This window comes from Phacochoerus africanus, chromosome 5, assembly GCF_016906955.1.
Source record: "Phacochoerus africanus isolate WHEZ1 chromosome 5, ROS_Pafr_v1, whole genome shotgun sequence".
NCBI lineage: Eukaryota > Metazoa > Chordata > Mammalia > Artiodactyla > Suidae > Phacochoerus > Phacochoerus africanus.
Window position 1 is genome coordinate 63671811 of NC_062548.1, and position 20750 is coordinate 63692560.

At 44.3% G+C, this 20750-nt stretch overlaps 1 long non-coding RNA gene across 1 annotated transcript in view; it reads left to right on the forward strand.

Annotated features, from left to right (window-relative positions):
• LOC125126807 (uncharacterized) overlaps positions 1 to 20750 on the forward strand; it is a 41051-nt gene that overhangs the window by 10759 nt on the left and 9542 nt on the right. The window contains exon 2 of the long non-coding RNA XR_007134787.1: positions 3173 to 3306. This is a non-coding gene — a long non-coding RNA (uncharacterized LOC125126807). The remainder of the gene's footprint in view (positions 1 to 3172; positions 3307 to 20750) is intronic.

Sequence of the window (20750 nt, forward strand, 5' to 3'; positions counted from 1 at the left end):
TTGCAGATGAACAGCACAGGAATTCAGTTCCATGTATATATATACATTCTTTTTTCATTCTTTTCCCTTATAGATTGTTACAAAATATTGAGTATGGTTCCCTGTGCTATACAGTAGGTCCTTGTGGTTATCTATTTTATACATAGCATTGTGTGTATGGTAGGTATATGTTAATCAATACAGGATTTCTTTAGGGGACTATAAAAAGGTTCTGAAAATAGATAGTGGTGGTGGCACAACTCTGGGAATATACTAAAAACCACTGAGTTCTACACTTTTAAAGTACAGAGCTGTATTTTTAAAGGGCAGATGTAATGGGATGTGAATGAAAGAGCGAGAACTTCAGTGTATCCAAGTAGAAGCAGCAAGTCCTGTACAGCAAGGAAGTATCAGTTATCCTTGGACTTCCCCCCAAGCATCACTCAACATCAGAAGACAAAGAAGCCAAGTCTAGGAAGATCTGAGGGAAAGAATGACGCAAGAAATTTTGCCCAATTTTCCCTTTAAGTATAAAGACACAAACCCTTTGAAGCGTGCAAGAACCCATGAGACCGCTAGGATAACAAAAATCGACTTGATGACAACATCCCACCAAGGAAAGGTTGACTCCAAAAATAGAAATGGAGAAGTCATGGTAAAAGAACAATAATGAGCACCAGATCCCCTACAATACAGAACCAATTGGGCCATTGTGGGAATTGTGGCAAAAGAATGGAATGTAGGAATTCCCATCATGGCACAGCTGAAACGAATCCAACTAGGAATCCTGAGGTTGAGAGTTCGATCCCTGGCCTCGATCAGTGGGTTAAGGATCTGATGTTGCTTTGAGCTGTAGTGTAGGTCGCAGATGTGGCTGGGATCTGGTGTGGTTGTGGCGGTGGCACAGGCCAGCAGCTGTAGCTCAGATTAGACCCGTAGCCTAATGCCGTGGTGGTGGTGGCAGAACTCTGGGAATACACTAATATACCATATGCCTTGGGTGCGGTCCTAAAAAGCAAAAAAAAAAAAGAATGGCGTGTAAATATTTTTCCTGTGTGTAAATAATACAAACAACAAAATTAAAGGGAGGAGGCAAGGGGAGAGAGAATGGGAGAAAATATGTATGTTTGTTTCCCCATATGTCTTGGCTGGAAGTCAATCAATATTGTCTAAAATTGAAACAAGTTGTTTTTTAAAATGACTTAAAATTCCTAATGTTATCCTTTTTCTTTTTTCTTTTTCTTTTTCTTTTTCTTTTTTTTTTGTCTTTTTGCTATTTCTTTGGGCTGCTCCCGCAGCATATGGAGGTTCCCAGGCTAGGGGTCCAATCGGAGATGTGGCCATCGGCCTACGCCAGAGCCACAGCAACGCGGGATCTGAGCCGCGTCTGCGACCTACACCACAGCTCACGGCAACGCCAGATTGTTAATCCAGTGAGCAAGGGCAGAGACTGAACCCACAACCTCATGGTTCCTAGTCAGATTTGTTAACCACTGAGCCACAACGGGAACTCCTTTTTTCTTAATTTAAAGGGCTATTTTTAGGAAGCTATAGATTTTGGTGTTAAGATATGTATATATTGGCCATGTCCGAGGCATATGGACGTTCCCAGGCCAGGGATCAAACTAGTGCCATGCAGCAGTCCCAAACTGCTGCAGTGACAACACCAGATCCTTAACCCCCTGCACCACCAAGGAACTCCTCATTTTCATTCTTATCTGTATGTTTGACTATAGAAGCATCTGGAAGGATGATCTCTGTCAATAGCAAACTGTCTCTGAGTGGTGGAATTGGGATCAAATTTATTTTTGGTTTTTACTTTTCCTCTTGACAATTTTTGGCATGCTTCAGATTTTTATAATACAGTAAGAATTCAATAACCAAGCATAGATCAGACTTAGAAAATGCCAGATTATTAGATTTTCTAGATTATGTTTTCTGGGTTTTTGTCTGTCACTATTCCAAGGTATTATAATTTCACAAATGTATTTGTAACATACTTCATTAATCTGTTCTTCACCGGAGTTCCCGTCATGGCTCGGTGCAAACGAATCTGACTAGGAACCATGAGGTTGCGGGTTCGATCCCATGCCTCGCTCAGTGGGTTAAGGACCCAGAATTGCTGAGAGCTGTGGTGTAGGTTGCACACGCTGCTCAGATCCTTCATTGCTGTGGCTCTGGCGTAGGCTGGCAGCTACAGCTCCGATTGGACTCCTAGCCTAGGAACCTCCATATCCTGTAGGTGTAGCCCTAATTAAAAAAAAAAAAAAATCTGTTCTTCACCTTAAAAATATCATAATTGAAGTAATTCATATACTAAAATAGTACACTCCAATTCAGTTATAAATGTAGTTGACTATAGTAAAAAGACACTAATAATTCAATAACTGTCTCTACAATGTACAATGCAGATTCTTCAGTATATTACAGCATACTGCATGTGTGGAGTTAATTTGAAAAGTGAAATAATTTCTTGCATATTTCCATGTGGTGCAGTCTCTCTTTTGGAAGAGGTATATTTATAAACAATTGAGAAAATCTATTATACTTGTCGTTTAAATTGAAATTCCATTTATCAAAAAAGAAACTTCCTTTTATCATCAAGAGCCTTTAGAGCACGCACAATAATTTTTTGAAAGCATGCACATATATAGGATTTATTCACTATTATTTTGTAAAATTGAAGTAAAATACACATAAAATTCACCACCCTAACCAATTTAGTCTACACTTCAATGACTCTTATTTTATATTATTTTTTCCCAATGGCTTTTAATACATTCACAATGTTATGTGAGTTCCCGCTGGGGCAGAAGGGGGTGGGCAGCATCTCTGGAGCGCTGGGACACAAGTTAAGTATGGGGCCAGGCACAGTGAGTTAAGGATCCCGCATTGCCACAGCTGTGACATAGGGCAAAACTGTGGCTCAGATCTGATCCCTGGCCTAGGAACTCCATATGCTCTCCAGGCGGCCAAAAAGGAAAAACAGCAACAAACAAACAAACCCCCAAATGACATTACGCAACCATCATCTAATTCCAGAACATTTTCATCACCCCAGAAGGAAACCCTATACCCATCTGTCGGCCACCCCCCACATCCCCTTCCTCATTTCCTCCTCCATGACTTTGCTTTTCTCACCTAACAAGACATCAAGAACCTCCTTCCCATTAAAGGGCTTGTTCTTTTCCAGGACTGTGATGACTTTGTGGCATTGCACCGTGGATGGATGTCCTGTGGTTTCCCAGTTGGGGCTGCTCTGAACGGTGCCGCTTTGAGGGCCCTCATCCCTGTGCTCTCACATCCTGCAGCAGCCAGCTTTTAAGGGTGAGTCTCAAAGAGAAGCTGCTTTGTCAAAGGGTGTATGTGTGCTTCAATTGCATAGATATTGGCACAGTACTTTCCTAGAAGATTTCTTTTTTTATATACAAAAACAATTGTTGCTTACAAAACATATGCAAAAAAGGTAAAAAACAAAAAAAGAGATCAAAGGCATCTTTTTTTGCTAATTTTCTTCTACATAAAAAAATCTCATAACTAAAGTTCCTTTTACCCTCCTTAAAAAAAGTATCAAGGCGTAGGCACAATTTGCTGGTAGCTCTGACCCAGCTGGCTCCCTTGTAGCCCTCATTTTATGTACTTCCTCATTTTATATAAGGCATTTTTTTTTTCCTTTTTGACAAAGAGTATATACCTCCTGTTTACTTTCTTTTCCAGTTTTGATTAACAAAAACAAAACCAAAAATGCTCCCTTGGACCTGGGTGCAGGCCAGTGGTAGGGTGGCCGAGTCCTGGGGTGGGGCCTGCCTTCAGAGCCCCCAACACTGGAGCCCCCAGGTCAGCATTGGCTCAGCACTGACGGCAGATGTCCGTGAGGTAGGGACCTGGTACTGGCGTGACTGACCAAGTTAGATTGAGGTCGGGTCACTTGACCGGGCTGTGTCCTTGTCACATGTGTCCAGTGGGGTTGTGGGCCTCGCCCAGGCCAGGGTGGGCAGCTGACAGCACCATCCTTTCCCAAAAGATTTCCACAATTTTTCTTTTTGTCTTTTTGCCTTTTCTAGGGCCGCTTCTGAGGCATATGGAGGTTCCCAGGCTAGAGGTCCAATCAGAGCTGTAGCCACCAGCCTTTACCAGAGCCACAGCAAGGCAGGATCCAAGCCGCATCTGCAAACTACACCACAGCTCATGGCAACGCCAGATCCTTAACCCACTGAGCAAGACCAGGGATGGAACCCGCAACCTCATGGTTCCTAGTCGGATTCCTTAACCACTGAGCCAGGGTTTTTTTTTTTAATATCAGATATTTTCTTTGTTCAAATGGGGTCGAATACCATTGGTATAGTTTCACCCAACTTTAGGTCTTTGCGTGAAATCTTTTTTTTTTTTTTTTTCACATATGTGAACAGATCTGGTCTTGGGATCAGAATGGACGAGAAGATTTTGCCCATGGAGAAGGCCTGGTCACTGGGCTCCGGTGTTTTCTGTGTTTTCTCCTGAGGCAGGTGTGTTTGGCATGGACCATCTATAAAATTCATCTTCAGCAGGTGTCTCTGTAAAGATCCTCCTATTTTTTAGTAGCGATGAAATAGCAGGCTGGCAGAACGTTGTGTGTGTGTATATGAGAGTAATAAACGGCTTATTTCAGGGTAGTTTCAGATTTACAGAAAAATTATAAAGGTAGTACAGAAAGTTTCCATAGACCTCAGACCCAGTTTCTGCTTCTAACAATCTCTAACACTGAGATGGTCAATTTATTACAATTAAGGAGCCCACATTGGTACTTTACTACTCAGCAAAATCCATGCTTTGTTGAGATATCCTTGGCTTTATTATTATTATATTATTATTATTATAGTTGATTTACAATATTGTGCCAATTTCTGCTGTATAGCAAAGTGACTGAGTCATACGTGTATGTACACAATTTTTTTTTTTTTTTGGTTGAGCCCACAGCACGCAGAAGTTCCAGGGCCAAGATCAAACCCATGCCATAGCAGCGACTCACACTGCTGCAGTGATGCCAGATCCTTAACCTGCTGTGCCACAAAAGAATTCCCTATACATTCTTTTTTTAATATTATTTTCCACCATGGTCTATCCTAGAGGATTATATATAGTTCCCTGTGCTATACAGAAGGACCTTGTTGTTTATCCATTCCAAATGTAATAGTTTGCATCTACTGACCCCAAACTCCTGGTCTATTCCACCCCCTACCTTCTCCCCCTTGGCAACCTTAAGTCTGTTCTCTATGTCTGTGAGTCTGTTTCTGTTTTGCAGCTAGGTTCGTTTGTGCCATATTTTAGATTCCACACATAAGTGATATCATATGGTATTTGTCTTTCTCTTTCTGACTTACTTCACTTACCATGAGAATCTCTAGTTACATCCATGTTGCTGCAAATGGCATTATTTTATTCTTTTTGCATGCACAATACTTTAACTTAAATTTCTGTACTGCTCAGTGCTTAACCAAAATGGTTTATTCCATAATAAAAAGAAAAGTCACTTATTCACACACCTACTCAAAACATACCTTAAAACAACTTTGGCAGATGTTAATGGCTGCTTGGAATTCCACCAGATGAATTTACTCAGCAAATTCTCTGTTGTTAGCCAATGAGGTACTTTCCAAGTTTTTGCTGATATAAACAGTTTCAGGTTCCTGATGTCTTGTTAAGTGAAAAAAATCCTGAATTTTTTCTTTGAGATAGATTTCTAGAAGAATTGCTGGGTCAAGGGAATGTATCTTTCCAAGGCACTTTATATTTCTTGCCAAGACACCTTCCAGAAAGGCCTACCTGGTTATGCCTTCCCACCTGCTGTTCAGCAAAGAAAATTTTGCTGCTCCACACCCTCATTATCACAAGATGTTTTTCTAGGCCAGATGAACTCTGAGCTTTCTTCTTAGGTGCCTGGAGGAAACTCCCTCACTAACTAAAGATGTGGATTATTATATATATGCCTCTAAAGGCTGGCCGGTGGGGGTAGGGCATGGACCTTCTAAAGAACCCTTGGTGTAGCCTGAGTTAAGGTGCCTACACCAGAATGGCCAGGTCTAGCCCTGATTCTCATGTTGGTTCACCATTCATCAATAATTTTCTCTAGGCTCTGCTTCCCAAAGTTGCCTCCTCATGGTGCATATTTGTTCCCAACCCCACCTTGTGTTTAAATTGCTTAGCTTGTACCCCTCCCTGCAAGACATGATTTCCATGAGGGCAGGAAGCAAACGACTTGCCCACCAATGACTTCCCGACGCTGATTCCCATGCCAGGCACATGGCCCCTTGTTCGAGGCAAGGGTGGAAAAGACTGAGAATTGGAAGCCCCTGGGGGGTTAACTAGACATCTGACAGTCCTCTAGTGGTCTCGGTTGTTTTTTTTTTTTTTTTTGGTCTTTTTGCCTTTTCTAGGGCCGCTTCCCTTGGCATATGGAGGTTCCCAGACTGGGGGTCTAATCGGAGCTGTAGCCCCTGGCGTATGCCACAGCCACAGCAACACGGGATCTGAGCCGCGTCTGCGACCGATACCATAGCTCACAGCAATGCCAGATCCCCAACCTACTGAGCAAGGCCAGGGATCAAACCCGCAACCCCATGGCTCCTAGTCGGATTCATTAACCACTGTGCCATGACAGGAACTCCTAGTGGTCTCTGTTTTTTTCCTCATTCTCCACATCCTACCAGTGGTGTTTAGCCAGTTTGGGTCTCTCTAAACCATTCCCTCCTTCCCATTGCCTTGGGCTCCCCTGCCTAGTTCAGGTTGTGCATACATATGGCTTCAACAGTTAGCTTGCCTCATAGTCCTCTGCTTCCCATGTCCCTGCTGCCTGGGTGCCTTAGTCTCTCAGTCCATTGTTTTCTTTTGAGCCAAGGATCTGTGATCTCTTGATATCCCTGCTTAGAAACCTCCAGGGCTTCCTAGCCCCTCCAGAAAGACCAACCTTTTCTATGGAGTTTGGGGGTCTTTTCATCACCTTATTTTGGCTTTCTATCGGACTCTGACACCTCATTTTATTATTATATTTTATTTTTTAAATTGTATTGAAGTATAGTTGATTTACAATGTTATGTCAATTTCTGCTGTACAGCAGTGATTCGGCTATACATATAGTTTATCACAGAATACTGAGGAGGTTTCCCTGTGCTGTACAGCAGGTGCCTGTGGACCATCCATTCCATATACCACAGTGTGTCTTTGCCATTCCCAAGCCCCCAAGTCTTCCCTCACCCCACCCTTCCCCTTTGGTAACCATAGGTTTGTTTTCTATGTCTGTGAGTCCATTTCTGTTTTGTAAATAAGTTCATTTGTATCATTTTTTAGATTCCACATATAAGTGAAATGATACGATATTTGCCTTTCTCTGCCTGACTTACTTCACTTAATATAATAATTTCTAGGTCCATCCATGCTGTTGCAAATGACATTATCTCATCCTTTGACAACTCCATTTTTTTTTTTTTTTTTTGCTTTTTAGGGCCTCACCTGTGGCACGTGGAGGTTCCCAGGCTAGGGGTCAAATCGGAGCTGTAGCTGCCGGCCTGTGCCACCACCACCACCACAGCAACATCAGATCCAAGCCTTTTCTGCAACCTGCACCACAGCTCATGGCAATGCTGGATCCTTAACCCACTGAGTGAGGCCAGGGATCGAACCCGCATCCTCATTTTCATTACCTCAGTTTCGTTACCACAGAGCCACAGTGGGAACTTCTGACATTGCTATTTTAAAGACATTTACACAACAAATCAAAATCACCCTTGAAGACTCTTATCTGTTTTAATGTTTCTCTTTGTGCATGCTTATTCCGGCACCTGGTATGCTTTCTCTTCCACTCTGGATTTCTCTTCTGTTACAGGCCCAGCTCATTTGGTACCTTCTCTATGAGGCTTCCCTTTCTCTCTAGACAGAACTCATTGCTACTTCCTTTCTCCTCCCACATTCTCTTATTTTTTATTTTTTTGTCTTTTTGCCTTTTCTAGGGCCGCTCCATAGCACATGGAGGTTCCCAGGCTAGGGGTCGAATTGGAGCTGCAGCCACCAGCCTACGCCAGAGCCACAGCAACTCGGGATCCGAGCCACGTCTGTGGCCTACACCACAGCTCATGACACAGCTTAACCCACTGAGCAAGGCCAGGGATCGAACCCGCAACCTCATGGTTCCTAGTCAGATTCGTTAACCACTGAGTCACGATGGGAACGCCCTCCCACAATTCTTTGTTCACATCTTTACAAAAGTTTTTTTCTTTTCTTCTAGGAATTCTTTTTGGCGTGGGTTCAATCCCTGGTGCAAGAACTTCCACATGCCCTGGGTGCAAAAAAAAAAAAGTTTTTTTTTCCTTATGATATAATATTCAGTTGATTTTTAGTGCCTTCCCAAAATGTGTAAGTTCCTTAAGAGCAAGGACTCTATGAACTTTATCTTTGTGTTTCCTGTGCCCAGAAGCATCTGCTACATAACTAGTGTTTGTAGCAGAAATTGCTAGATGCCTACCTCAGCATTCCTTCATGATTCCATTTGGGACAGCAATGCATCCAGCTAAGATTTTCCCATATTTCTTTGTAGTTGGGTGTGTCCGTGTCATTAAGTTCAGCCCATTAAAATGTAGGTGGGGGTGTTACATAGGACTTCCTGGAAGTCTGCTTAAAACAGAAAGGAAACACCCTTCTCATCATCTTTACTTCTACCTGAAAGTAAATGTGCGAATGTGGGAGCTGTAGCTTCAACAGCCGCGTCGAACAATAAGGGATCTTGGGTCCTAATGACCAGAAATGTGCCATACTAACCCTGGTTTCCAACATCAGATTCTTTTACCCGCAAAAAAACACATTTTTTTTCTGTGATATGCAGCCAAACATTATCCAGAATGATTCAGTAGTCAAATATTTTTTTAAAATGGAGTAATTCCAAAATTAGGTAATTTCTATTGTGTCCTCCCTACCCAGGAAACTTGGAACAAGATTTAACCCTTTACTATATCAGTTTATCATCACAGGATCCTTGAAACCATCATGTCACTGACTGTTTTACTGGAGTTTTAGTCTGTATTTTTAAATTGTCTTTGCTTATATTTCATTAACCTTGTAAAGTTGATTCAAAATTGTGTAGGCAGTAAAGTGAGCTAAAACTTAAATCTACTTGTGGAGTTCCCACTGTGGCTCAGAGGGTTAAGAACCCAACGAGTATCCATGAGGACACAGGTTGGATCCGTGGCCTCAGTCAGTGGGTTAAGGATCCAGTGTTGCCACAAGCTCTGGTGTAGGTCGCAGGTATGGCTTGGATGGGGCATTGCTGTGGCTGTGGTGTAGGGTTGCAGCCACAGGTATGCCCCCCCAAAACAAAGACAAAAAGAATAAATCAACTTACAATATGAAATGTAGACAATGAAAGCTGAAGGTCCAAGATTGGGGAGCAGTAGAATCAGAGGGAAATACTGGAAACTCAGAGCTCTGTCCTCCCCCAGTCCCTCCTCCAGGGACTGCCTACACAGGTTGCCTCCATTCGGGGTTTTCCAACATCTTTACTGTGACACGAGACAGATGAGGGCACTGCCCCCCCCAATCCCAGAAGTTTAGTTTGGGTAAATGGGTGTGGCAGATACCCATGTAGGAAGGTTGAGTAGAGGAGACAGGAGGTGAAGAAAAGTGACCATTGGGGAGTTCCTGTTGTGGCGCAGCGGAAACCAATCCAACTAGTAACCATGAGGTTTTGGTTCATCCCTGGCCTCATTCAGTGGGTTGAACTGGAGCTGCAGCTGCCAGCCTGTGCCACAGCCACAGCAACGCTGGATCTAAACTGCATCTGTAAAAGGTGTTTATAAATTCTGGAAATGAATCCCTTGTCTGTCGATTCATTTGCAAAGATTTTCTCCCATTCTGTGGGTTGTCTTTTCGTTTTGTTTAGGGTTTCCTTTGCTGTGCAGGAACTTCTAAGTCTAATTAAGTCCCATTTATTTATTTTTGCTTTTATTGTCATTACTCTAAGAGGTGGATCTGAGAAGATGTTGCTGTTGTTTATGTCCGAGAGTGTGTGTGCAGACACATCAATTTTTAAAAAAGACACACAGGAATTCCTGTTGTGGTGCAGCGGAAACAAATCCGACTAGGAACCATGAGGTTGAGGGTTCAGTCTCTGGCCTCAGTGAGTTAAGGATCTGGCGTTGCTGTGAGCTGCAGTGTAGGTCACAGACACGGCTTGGATCTGGCATTGCTGTGGCCTTAGTGTAGGCCAGCAGCTACAACTCTGATTATACCCCTAGCCTGGGAACTCCAAAGGCCTCAGGTATGGCCCTGAAAAGCCAAAAAAAAAAAAAAAATATATATATATATATATAAATTAAAAAGACACACAAATAAAAAATGGGCATATGGCATTTCTCAGGCTAGGGTTGGAATCAGAGCTGCAGCTGCTGGCCTACAGTGACTGAATCCGCATCCTCATGGAGTCTAGTCAGATTCATTACTGCTAAGCCATGATAGAAACTCCCTGTTTGTTTGTTTGTTTTTCTCTCTTTCTTTCTTTTTAGGGCTGCCCCCATAGCATATGGAAGTTCCCAGGTTAGGGATGGAATCAGAGCTACAGCTTCCAGCCTATGCCACAGCCATAGTAACGCCAGATCCAAACAGCACCTGTGACCCACACCTCAGCTCACAACAACACCAGATTCTTAAGCCACGGAGTGGGGGGTGGGGAATCAAACCCACATCCTCAGGGATACCAGTCAGGTTGGTTTGTTTGTTTTTGGGGTTTTTTTTTTGTTGTTTTTTTTTTTTTTGCTTTTTAGGCCACACCCAAGGCATATAGAGGCTACCCCCCGCCGGCCTACGCCACAGCCAGAGCAACACGGGATCTGAGCTGAGTCTACCACCTACACCTCAGTTCATGGCAACACCAGATCCTTAACCCACTGAGCAAGGCCTGGGATCGAACCCACAACCTCATGGTTCCTAGTCAGATTCGTTTCCTCTGTGTCACAATGGAAACGTCTAGTTGGGTTTGTTTCTGCTGAGCCACAATGGGAACTCCCTATTTTTGTATTTCTAGTTCGAGCCCCTCTCCTCCCATGATCAGAGTTTCTTTACTGGGCCATCATGGTCATGAGTTAGTCACTCACTGATACTAGGGATGAGAGTTTTTCCAGACGTCTGCTCAATCACTCAGGCAAATAAGCTACCAGAGACACTCATGCATATCCAGGTGCCAGTTTGTGCTCCAAATTCTGTTACCCCTTCTCAACATATTCAATGTGTTTTCTTGTGTGTGTGGATTAATGTTAGGGAAAATCAACTATGGTGGTAACCGGCTCTATATCTCTGACTTTTCTGGGGTTAAAAGTGGGTGAGGCTCAGTGACTGTGTGCTTAAGAATGGTTCTTTGTAAATTAGGACTAGGACTGCTTTTGTTTGTTTTTTTGGCCACACCTGTGGCATGTGGAAGTTCCTGGGCCAGGGATCAAACTCATGCCACAGCTGTCACCAAAGCAACATCGGTGACAACACCAGATCCTTAACCGGCTGATCCATGAGGGAACTCCCATGGGGACTGCTTTTAGTGGCAATAACAGAGTACCCAACCAGTGGGGCTCAACCCAGGTGTGAGCAAACTATGGCCTGCAGGCCAAATTTGGACTTCGGCTTTTTTCGCAGAGTGCATGATCTAAGAAAGGTTTTTGAATGTTTAAATCACTGAACAAAAGTCAAAAGAAGAATAGGACTTCGTGGCATGCTAAGATTATATGAGGAGTTCCCGTCCTGGCTCAATGGAAACAAATCTGACTAGTATCCATGAGGACGTAGGTTCGATCCCTGGCCTCGCTCAGTGTGTTAAGGGCCTGGCATTGCTGTGAGCTGTGGCATAGGTCACGGATGCGGCTCGGATTTTGCACTGCTGTGGCTGTGGTGTAGGCCAGTGGCTACAGCTCTGATTCGATCCCTAGACATACGCCATGGGCGTGGCCCCAACCACCAACAACAAAAAAAGATTATGTGAAATCCAGGAGTTCCCATCATGGCTCAACAGTAACAAACCTGACTAGTATCCATGAGGACATGAGTTTGATCCCTGGCCTCACTCATTGGATCAAGGATCCAGCATTGCCGTGGCACTGGCATAGGCTGGCAGCTGTAGCTCTGATTTAACCCCTAGCCTGGGAACTTCCATATGCTGCAGGTGTGGCCCTAAAAACACACACACACACAAATATGAAAACCAAATTTCAGTGTCCATAATAAAGTCTTCTTGGAACATAGCCATGGCTATTTCTTTACATGTTGTCTATTTTGATGTCCATGCTACAGCAGTCGAGTTGTTGTGAAAGACACAGTATGATCTGTAAAGCTTAAGATATTTGTTATCTGGCTCTGAAAGAACATGCTGATCCCTGGCTGCACCATTAAAAATGTGTTATTTACTTAAGAAATCTGAAGATACGCATTTCCAGGATTTAGTTCAACAGATCCACAAAGCCCAGTTGCTGAGTTGGTATCTCTAAAATTTTCATGGTCTCCTCCTTCTAGTCACAAGATGGATGCATTAGCTCCAAGCATCACATACTTAGCATCTCACATCCAAAAGCAGGAAACAAAGGAACAACAGGGAGGCAGAGAAGGGCCTCATGAGCATACATCTTTAAATTTATCAGAGGGGGATATTTTTTCCCCAAAATTCCACTCAAAAGACTTCCTCTCAATCTCATGGTCCAGCATTAAATTACTAGGTCACATCACACACGCACACACACCCCCCCCCCCAGCTTCAGTGGAAATGGCTAAGGGAAGAGAGGTTGGGAAATGTGCCTGGGAGAGCTCTGTATGATGGCCACATGCACAAAGTATGGCCATGGCCAGATGATGGATTAATGGCAGTGGTGTGAGAGCGAATTATGCATACCTCTTGCTCTGCCTTCTGAAGTTGGTTGAAATTGACCATGGGGGGAGTATTTATACCACGGAAATTGGCAAACACTATAAATCACATAGCACGTTTTTTTTTGGGGTTGTTTGTTTTTGTTTTTGTCTTTTTGTGGCCGTACCCCCGGCATATGGAAGTTCTCAGGCTAGGGATCAAATTGGAGCTACAGCTGCCAGCCTACGCCACAGCCACATCAACACAGGATCCAAGCCACGTCTGGGACCTACACCACAGCTCATGGCAACAGCAGATTCTTAACCTACTGAGCAAGGCCAGAGGTTGAACCCAAGTCCTCATGCATACTATTTGGATTCATTATCACTGAGCCACAGTGGGAAAGCCTATCAGCACATACTGACTAGGGATGTTTTTAATTCTGCTTATGATTTTCTAAGTTTTCTACAATGAGCATGAAATTTATAATCAGGGAAAAAAAGTTGCTTTTAAAGCAAAAGAGGCCTTGCCTTATACCATTTAAAAAAGAATTAACTCAAAATGGATGAAAGACCTAAAAGTAAAAACTATGAGACTCTTAAGAAAACATGGGGTAAAAGCTTCCTTTTGTTGGATTTGACTGTATTCTTTACATGTAACAACAAATGCACAGACAACAAAAGTAAAATATATATAGAATATACCAGAATCAAAAACTTCCATGCATCAAAGACACAAGAGTGAAGAGGCAACCTATGGAATGAAAGAAAATATTGCAAATCAAATATCTAATAAGGTGTTAATATCCAGTGTACCAAAAACTTCTATTTGACAGCCAAAAAAAAAAAAAAAGCAAATAACTCCATTTAAAAATGGGCCCAGGGGAGTTCCCGTCGTGGCGCAGTGGTTAACGAATCCGACTAGGAACCATGAGGTTTCGGGTTCAGTCCCTGCCCTTGCTCAGTGGGTTAACGATCCGGCGTTGCCGTGAGCTGTGGTGTAGGTTGCAGACACGGCTCGCATCCCGTGTTGCTGTGGCTCTGGTGTAGGCCGGTGGCTATAGCTCTGATTCAACCCCTAGCCTGGGAACCTCCATATGCTGCGGGAGTGGCCCAAGAAATAACCAAAAAAAGACAAAAAAAAAAGGGCCCAGGGAGTTCCCGTCCTGGCTCAACAGAAGTGAATCTGACTAGCATCCATGAGGACTCTGTTCCATTCCTGGCCCTGCTCAGTGGGTTAAGGATCCGATCCGGTGTTGCTGTGAGCTGTGGTGTAGGTCGCAGATGCGGCTCCAATCTGTCATTGCTATGGCTGGGGTATAGGCCAGTGGCTGCAGCTCCAATTTGACCCCTATCCTGGGAACATCCATATGCTGAGGGTGCGACCCTAAAAAGACAAAAAAAAAAAAAAAGGGCCCAGGACTTCAATAAACATTTTTTCAAAGCGGATATACAAATGGCCAATAAACATATGAAAGATACACATTTCACTAGGGAGATGACTAGGAACATGCAAATCAAAACCACAATGAGGGCTTCCTGCTTTGGTAGAGTGGGTTAAGGATCCAGCGTTGCTGCAGCTGTGGCTCAGGTCAAAAAAAAAAAAAAAAAAAAAAAAAAAAACCAAACCACAATGAGATACCACTTCACACCCATTAGGATGACTGCTATTAAACAAACAAACAAACAAAAACCAGAAAATAAATGTTGGTTAGAGTGTAGAGAAATTGGAATCCTTGTACACCGTCGGTGGGAATATAAAATAGTATATACACAATGAAAACAGTACATGGCTCCTTAAAATATTAAAAATAGAATTAGCATAGGATGCAGAAATTCCTCTTCTGGGTATATATTCAAGAGAATGAAAGCATAGTCATGAAGGAGTTCCTATTGTGGTCACTGGGTTAAAGACAAAATGTTGTCTCTGTAAGGATGCAGGTTCCATCCCTGGCCTAGTTCAGTGGGTTAAAGATCAAGCTTTGCTACAAGGGGCATAGGTCGCAGATGCGGCTCAGATCCTGCGTTGCAGTGGCTGTGATGTAAGCTGGCAGCTGCAGCTCTGATTTGACCCCTAGCCTTGGAACTTCCACATGCTGCAGGTACAGCCATAAAAAGAAAAAGAAAGAGAGAGAGAGAGAGAGAGGAAGGAAGGAAGGAAGGGAAGAAGAAAGGAGGAAATCAGAGTCATGAAGAAATATTTGTGCATCCATGTTTGTAACAGTTTTATTCACATTAGTCAAGAGGTGGAAGCAACCCAAATGTCCACTGATGGATGAATAAATAAACAAAATGTAGTGTATACATGCATGTAATATATTATTCAGCTGTAGAATGGAAGGAAATTCTGACATGCTATGGCGTGAATGAATCTTGAAGACATTATGCTAAGTGCAATAAATCAGTCACAAAAAGGCAATGTATGATTACATTGATATGAGGTTCCTGGAGTAAGCAAATTCAGAGAGACAAAGAATGGTGGTTGCCAGGGGTTGGGGGGAGGGGAGGACGGGGAGCTGTTGTTGAATGGGTATTGAATTTCAATTGTGCAAGATGAAAAGAGCTCCGGAAAAAACCTTTTTTTTTTGTTTGTTTTTTTTTGGTTGCACCCATGGCACATGGAAGTTCCAGGGTCAGGGATCAAATTGAAGCTGCAGCTGCAACCTATGCCACAGCTGCAGCAACGCTAGATCCTTTAACCCTCGGCACTGGGCTGGGAATCGAACCTGTGCTGCCACAGAGATAACACCAGCACCACCAAAGGAACTCTGAGTTTTGGGAATTGATTGCACACAATGCAAATGTACTTAGGACTATGGAACTGTATACTTTAAAAATGGCTAGGATGGTAAATTTTATGTTACATGTATTTAACCACAATTAAAGTTTTTTTTCCCCCTCTGGGGTCAGTGCCTAGAGGCATTCAGAAGGTCCAGCATTTGACAAATCATCATAAGCTGTCCTACAGTACAGCCTCTACCAAAACTAGGCTGTCCCAAACCCCTGCTAACAGAATTCTTTACCTTTACACCGCAAAGTCAAGGAGAGTACCAGAATTTGCACGTGGCCTGTGCCCAGGCTGACTTTGAGAAGTTTCTACTTGGAGACCTAAACTTCTTATGAGGTTGTCAAAAATGAAAGATCATATCAGCAGGGCTTATGGTGGTTGCAGTCTGCTAAATGTTTCCATGACAGGATAGAGCATGCCTTCTTTACTGAGGAAAATGAAAATGTTGATGAACAGCTCACAAGCACAGAGTTAAAAAGCTAAATTTTAAAAATAAAACTCAGAGCTGGAGTTCCTGTTGAGGCTCAGTGGTTAATGAACCCAACTAGGAATTATGAGGTTGCGGGTTTGATCCCTGGCCTTGCTCAGTGGGTTAAGGATCGAGCAGTGGCGTGAGCTGTGGTGGAGGTCAAAGACGCTGCTCGGATCCCTCATTGCTGTGGCCAGCAGTTGCAGCTCTGATAAGACCCTCAGCCGGGGGACCTCCATGTGCCGAGGTTGCGGCCCTAGAAAAAGACAAACAACAACAACAAAAAACCTCAGAGCTCCCACTGTGGCTTAGTGGGTCGAGAACCCTATGTAGTCTCCGTGAGGATACTGGCACCATCCCTGGCTTTGCACAGTGAATTAAGGATCTGGCGCTGCTGCAATCTGTGGCTCATTGGGTGTTGCTCTAGCTGTGGTGTAAGCCTGCAGCTGCAGCTCCGATTTGACCCCTGTCCTGGGAACTTCCGTATACCATGAGTGTGGCTATAAAAAGAAAAAAAAGAAAAGCTCTTTTGGGAGTTCTCTGGTGACCCAAGGATCCAGCATTGTCACTGCTCTGATGGGGTTTGATCCCTGGCCTGGGAGCTTCCCCATGTCTTGGGTGTGGCCAAAAAGGAGCTCATTTGAGAAATAAAAGAATTGTTAAGGGTATCTAAGGCTGAGGTGGGAGGTGGAGGTAAAGGAAAAATATTCTGAGTCCAGGTGAATCCAGATTCTAAGACAGATTAACTTCAGAAGTAGTAGTTAGTGAAACCCCTGCAGGTCAGGAGTTAGACTTCCTGACTCCTCCGGTTAGAGACAGGAGCAAAGACAGTCCTATCTCTCTCCACTTTGGGGGCTCCTTTATTAAACAATAAAGAATGCCAGGTTAGAATTACAAAATTGTGGTATATTTTATTTTTTTGAATTTTCAGGGCCACCCCTGTGGCACCTGGATGTTTCCAGGCTAGGGGTCAAATTGGATTTGCAGCTGCCAGATCCAAGCCGCATCTGTGACCTACACCACAGCCACAGCAACGCCAGATCTGAGTCTCATCTGCAACAGCTCTTGGCAATGCCTGATCCTTAACCCACTGAGTGAAGCCAGGGATCAAACCTGTGTCCTCATGGATACTAATCAGTTCATTTCCACTGAGCCACAACAGGAACTCCCAAAATTGTGGTGTATTTTAAATGTTCCCCTCTAACTGTGTAATGCATTAACCTAAAAGATACAATAAAATATAATCATGCTACTCACAGAATTTTGGTAAAATGTGAATCCATTGCACATGAAAGGCAGCAAAGCCAGTCGCTAAGCCACACAATTAAATCTGATAAACGTCTTTTTCTTCCATTTCTCTCAGAGCCTCTCTGTGACTGTACACATAATTTTATTTGGGAGTAACGTCAAGGGTCTGAATCTAAGAACCATTAGACAAGTGAGGCCCAGCCCTTCAATTGCTCTGTGATAGGCTGGCCAGGAAGCCCCTGGGGACCTGAGAATCTGCTCAGAATCATTTCTTGTCCTGAGCATTACTTTCCTTTCTCTCTCTCTTTTTTTTTTTTTTTCCTTTTTGGGGCCACACCCACAGCATGTGGAGGTTCCCAGGCTAGGGGTCAGATTAGAGCTGTAGCTGCCACAGCAACACCAGGTCCAAGCTGCATCTGCCACCTACACCACCACTCACAGCAATACTGGATCCTTGACCGACTGAGCGAAGCCAGGGATCGAACCACATCCTCAGGGTACAAGTCATGTTCATTACTGCTGAGCTGAAACAGGAACTCCCATTTTATTTTTTATTTTTTTATGGCCACGACTGCCTCCTATGGAAGTTCCTGGACTAGGAGTTGAATCGGAGCTGCAGCTGTGGGCCTATGCCACAGCCAAGACAACACCAGAGCTGAGCCGCATCTGCAGCCTGTACTGCCGCTTTGGGCAACACCTGATCCTTAACCCACTGAGTGAGGCCAGGGATTGAACTTGAGTCCTCACAGATACTAGTCAGGTTATTAACCCTCTGAGCCACCACGGGAACTCCCTCTGGGAAACGTCTCTGTTTACCCTGGTGTGAGGACCTGGCAGCTTGTAGAACTGCTCCCTGCCAGTTCTCAGCATCTGGATTGGCATCCATCAGGCCCCCTTCCCTCTTTCTGCGTCTCCATAAAAGCACCACTTTTCACCCAGTCACTGGCCTCTCATCTTGGGAGTGACCCCCAACTCCTCCTTTTCTTATGACCCCCACGTTCAGTTCAATTGCCTCTGCTCTCAATTACCTCTGATAAGAATCCTTTATCTGTAAACAGTTTCCTTATCTCTGGCTTTCCCACCCCGCACACTGGAGTCGTGGAGGTTTCTTTGTTGAGTCCGAATTCTGCAGCCTCATTGCTCAGCTCAGAGCTCTCTATACCTTCACCCCACCTGACTCTACCTCTCACTTTCCCCACCCTGTCCCCTCCCTCCCTCTCCCCTCCCTCAGATCCTTCTCATGCATTTCTGCTTGTCCATTTCTCCCCTGCCTGGGGAGCCTCCTGTCTTTGCGTCTTCTATCTGAAGCCTGGCTCTCTTTCCATGCCCATTAAATGCCTTTCCTTCCTTTTTGGGGTGGGGGATGGGATTGTTTGTTTTTGTTTATTTGTTTGTTTTGGTTTGGGGTTTTTTGGCCTCATGTGGAAGTTCCTGGGCTCGGGATCCCGCTCATGCCACAGCAGTGACCCAAGCTGCTGCCGTGACAATGCTGGGTCCTCAACCCTTTGTGCCACAGGAGAACTCCATGCCTTCATTTCTTTTATGTTGGGCTTAGAATCAAGGATTTGTGACCAGCGTTCCCAATAATGATCACTGTTATGCAAAAACATCATAGAAAAGATTGGAATAGGGAGTTCCCTGGTGGTCTAGTAGTTAGGACCCTGCTGTCTCCACTGTTGCCTGGGTTCAGTCCCTGGACTGGGAAATAAAAATCTCACAGCAAGCCACTGCATGCCACGGCATAAAAAAAAGGGGGGGGGGAATAAAGTAACAACATAGTAACCATGGTGGTCTCTGAATTCTGGATGACTGGTACTTTTTTTTCCTACTTTTATTTCTATTTTATTTATTTATTTTAGGGCCGCACCCATGGCATATGGAGGTTCCCAGGCTAGGGGTCAAATCAGAGCTACACCTGCTGGCCACAGCCACAGCCACAGCCACAGCCACTCAGGAGCTGAACCTCATTGTTGACCTACACCACAGCTCACGGCAAAACCGGATCCTTAACCCGCTGAGCGAGGCCAGGGATCGAACCTGCGTCCTCATGGATCCTAGTCGGGTTTTTTAACCACTGAGCCATGAAGGGAACTCCCTTTCCCTGCTTTTAAAAAATGCTTTTCCATTTCCTACGCTGGGCAGGTATTATGCTATAATTATAGGAAGAGCATTTCTAAAGAAGAGTTTGAAGCTGGGGAGAGGCTGAAGGGGACAATACGGTTCAGGAAGGCGGTGGCTGGACGAATCCAGATGAATGGCCTTGGGAGGATGAAGAGGTAGAAAGCACAGTGGTTATAGGTTGTGCTTAATTCAGCTCTGGGCTTGAGTCCTACCTTTGCCCTCTGACCCCCTCTCCTTCCCCCGCCCCCAAGACCTCGGGCAAACTAGTTAACCCTCTGAGTTTCTACATTTGGTAGTTGTGGGGCCTTGGACAACTAATTTACCTTTTCTAAGCCTGATTCATTCAACAACTTTAATAACTGTGGAACTCTGTGCCAGGCCCTGTTCTTGATGCTGGAGTCGGTAGTACGCAGTTCTAATTCTCCATCTTCATGGAGTTGTGTATTCTAGAGGGAAGAGGCAGGTAATAAACAACCAAGAAACACGTAATATTTTATTTTTATATTTGTGAAAACACACACACAGTGTGCGTGCACACTATAGGCCAGGTGGTTGATAAGTGCTGTGGGAAAAAACAATGCAAAAAGGAGGCATCCAGGGTTCCCTTCGTGGCTCATTGGTTAATGAACCATGAGGATGCAGGTTCAATCCCTAGCCTCGCTCAGTGGGTTAAGAATCCAGTGTTGCCGTGAGCTGTGGTGTAGGTCACAGACATGACTCGGATCCTGTGTTGCTGTGGCTGTGGCGCAGGCCGGCAGCTGTAGCTCAGATTCGACCCCTAGCCCGGGAACTTCCATATGCTGCAGGTGCGGCCCTAAAAGCATAAATAAATACATAAATACATAAATAGAACCCAATTAGTATGGATGAGGTTGCAGCTTTGATCCTTGACTCATCAGGTTGAGAATCTGACAGGTATCCATAAGGATGTGGTTCAACCCCTGGCCTTGCTCTGTGGGTTAAGGATCTGGCATTGTCATGAGGTGCTATGTAGGCTTGGACCTGGCATTGCTGTGGCTGTGGTGTAAGCTGGTGGGTATAGCTCCGATTCAACCTCTAGCCTGGGAACTTCCATATGCTGCCAGTGCAGCCCTAAAAAGAAAAAAAGAAAAAGAAAAAAAAAGGTCAATATTCAGAATAACATACTTACAAAAAACTTAAAGAAGAAGAAGGAGGCCAGTGTGGCAGGAGCAGAGATGGGGGGGTGGCAGGAGGTGAATCCATAGAGGTGGCAGTGACCCAGACAACACAGAGCCTGGGTCAAGACAACAGTAGGTAGAGTAATGGCACTGGTGCAGTGGT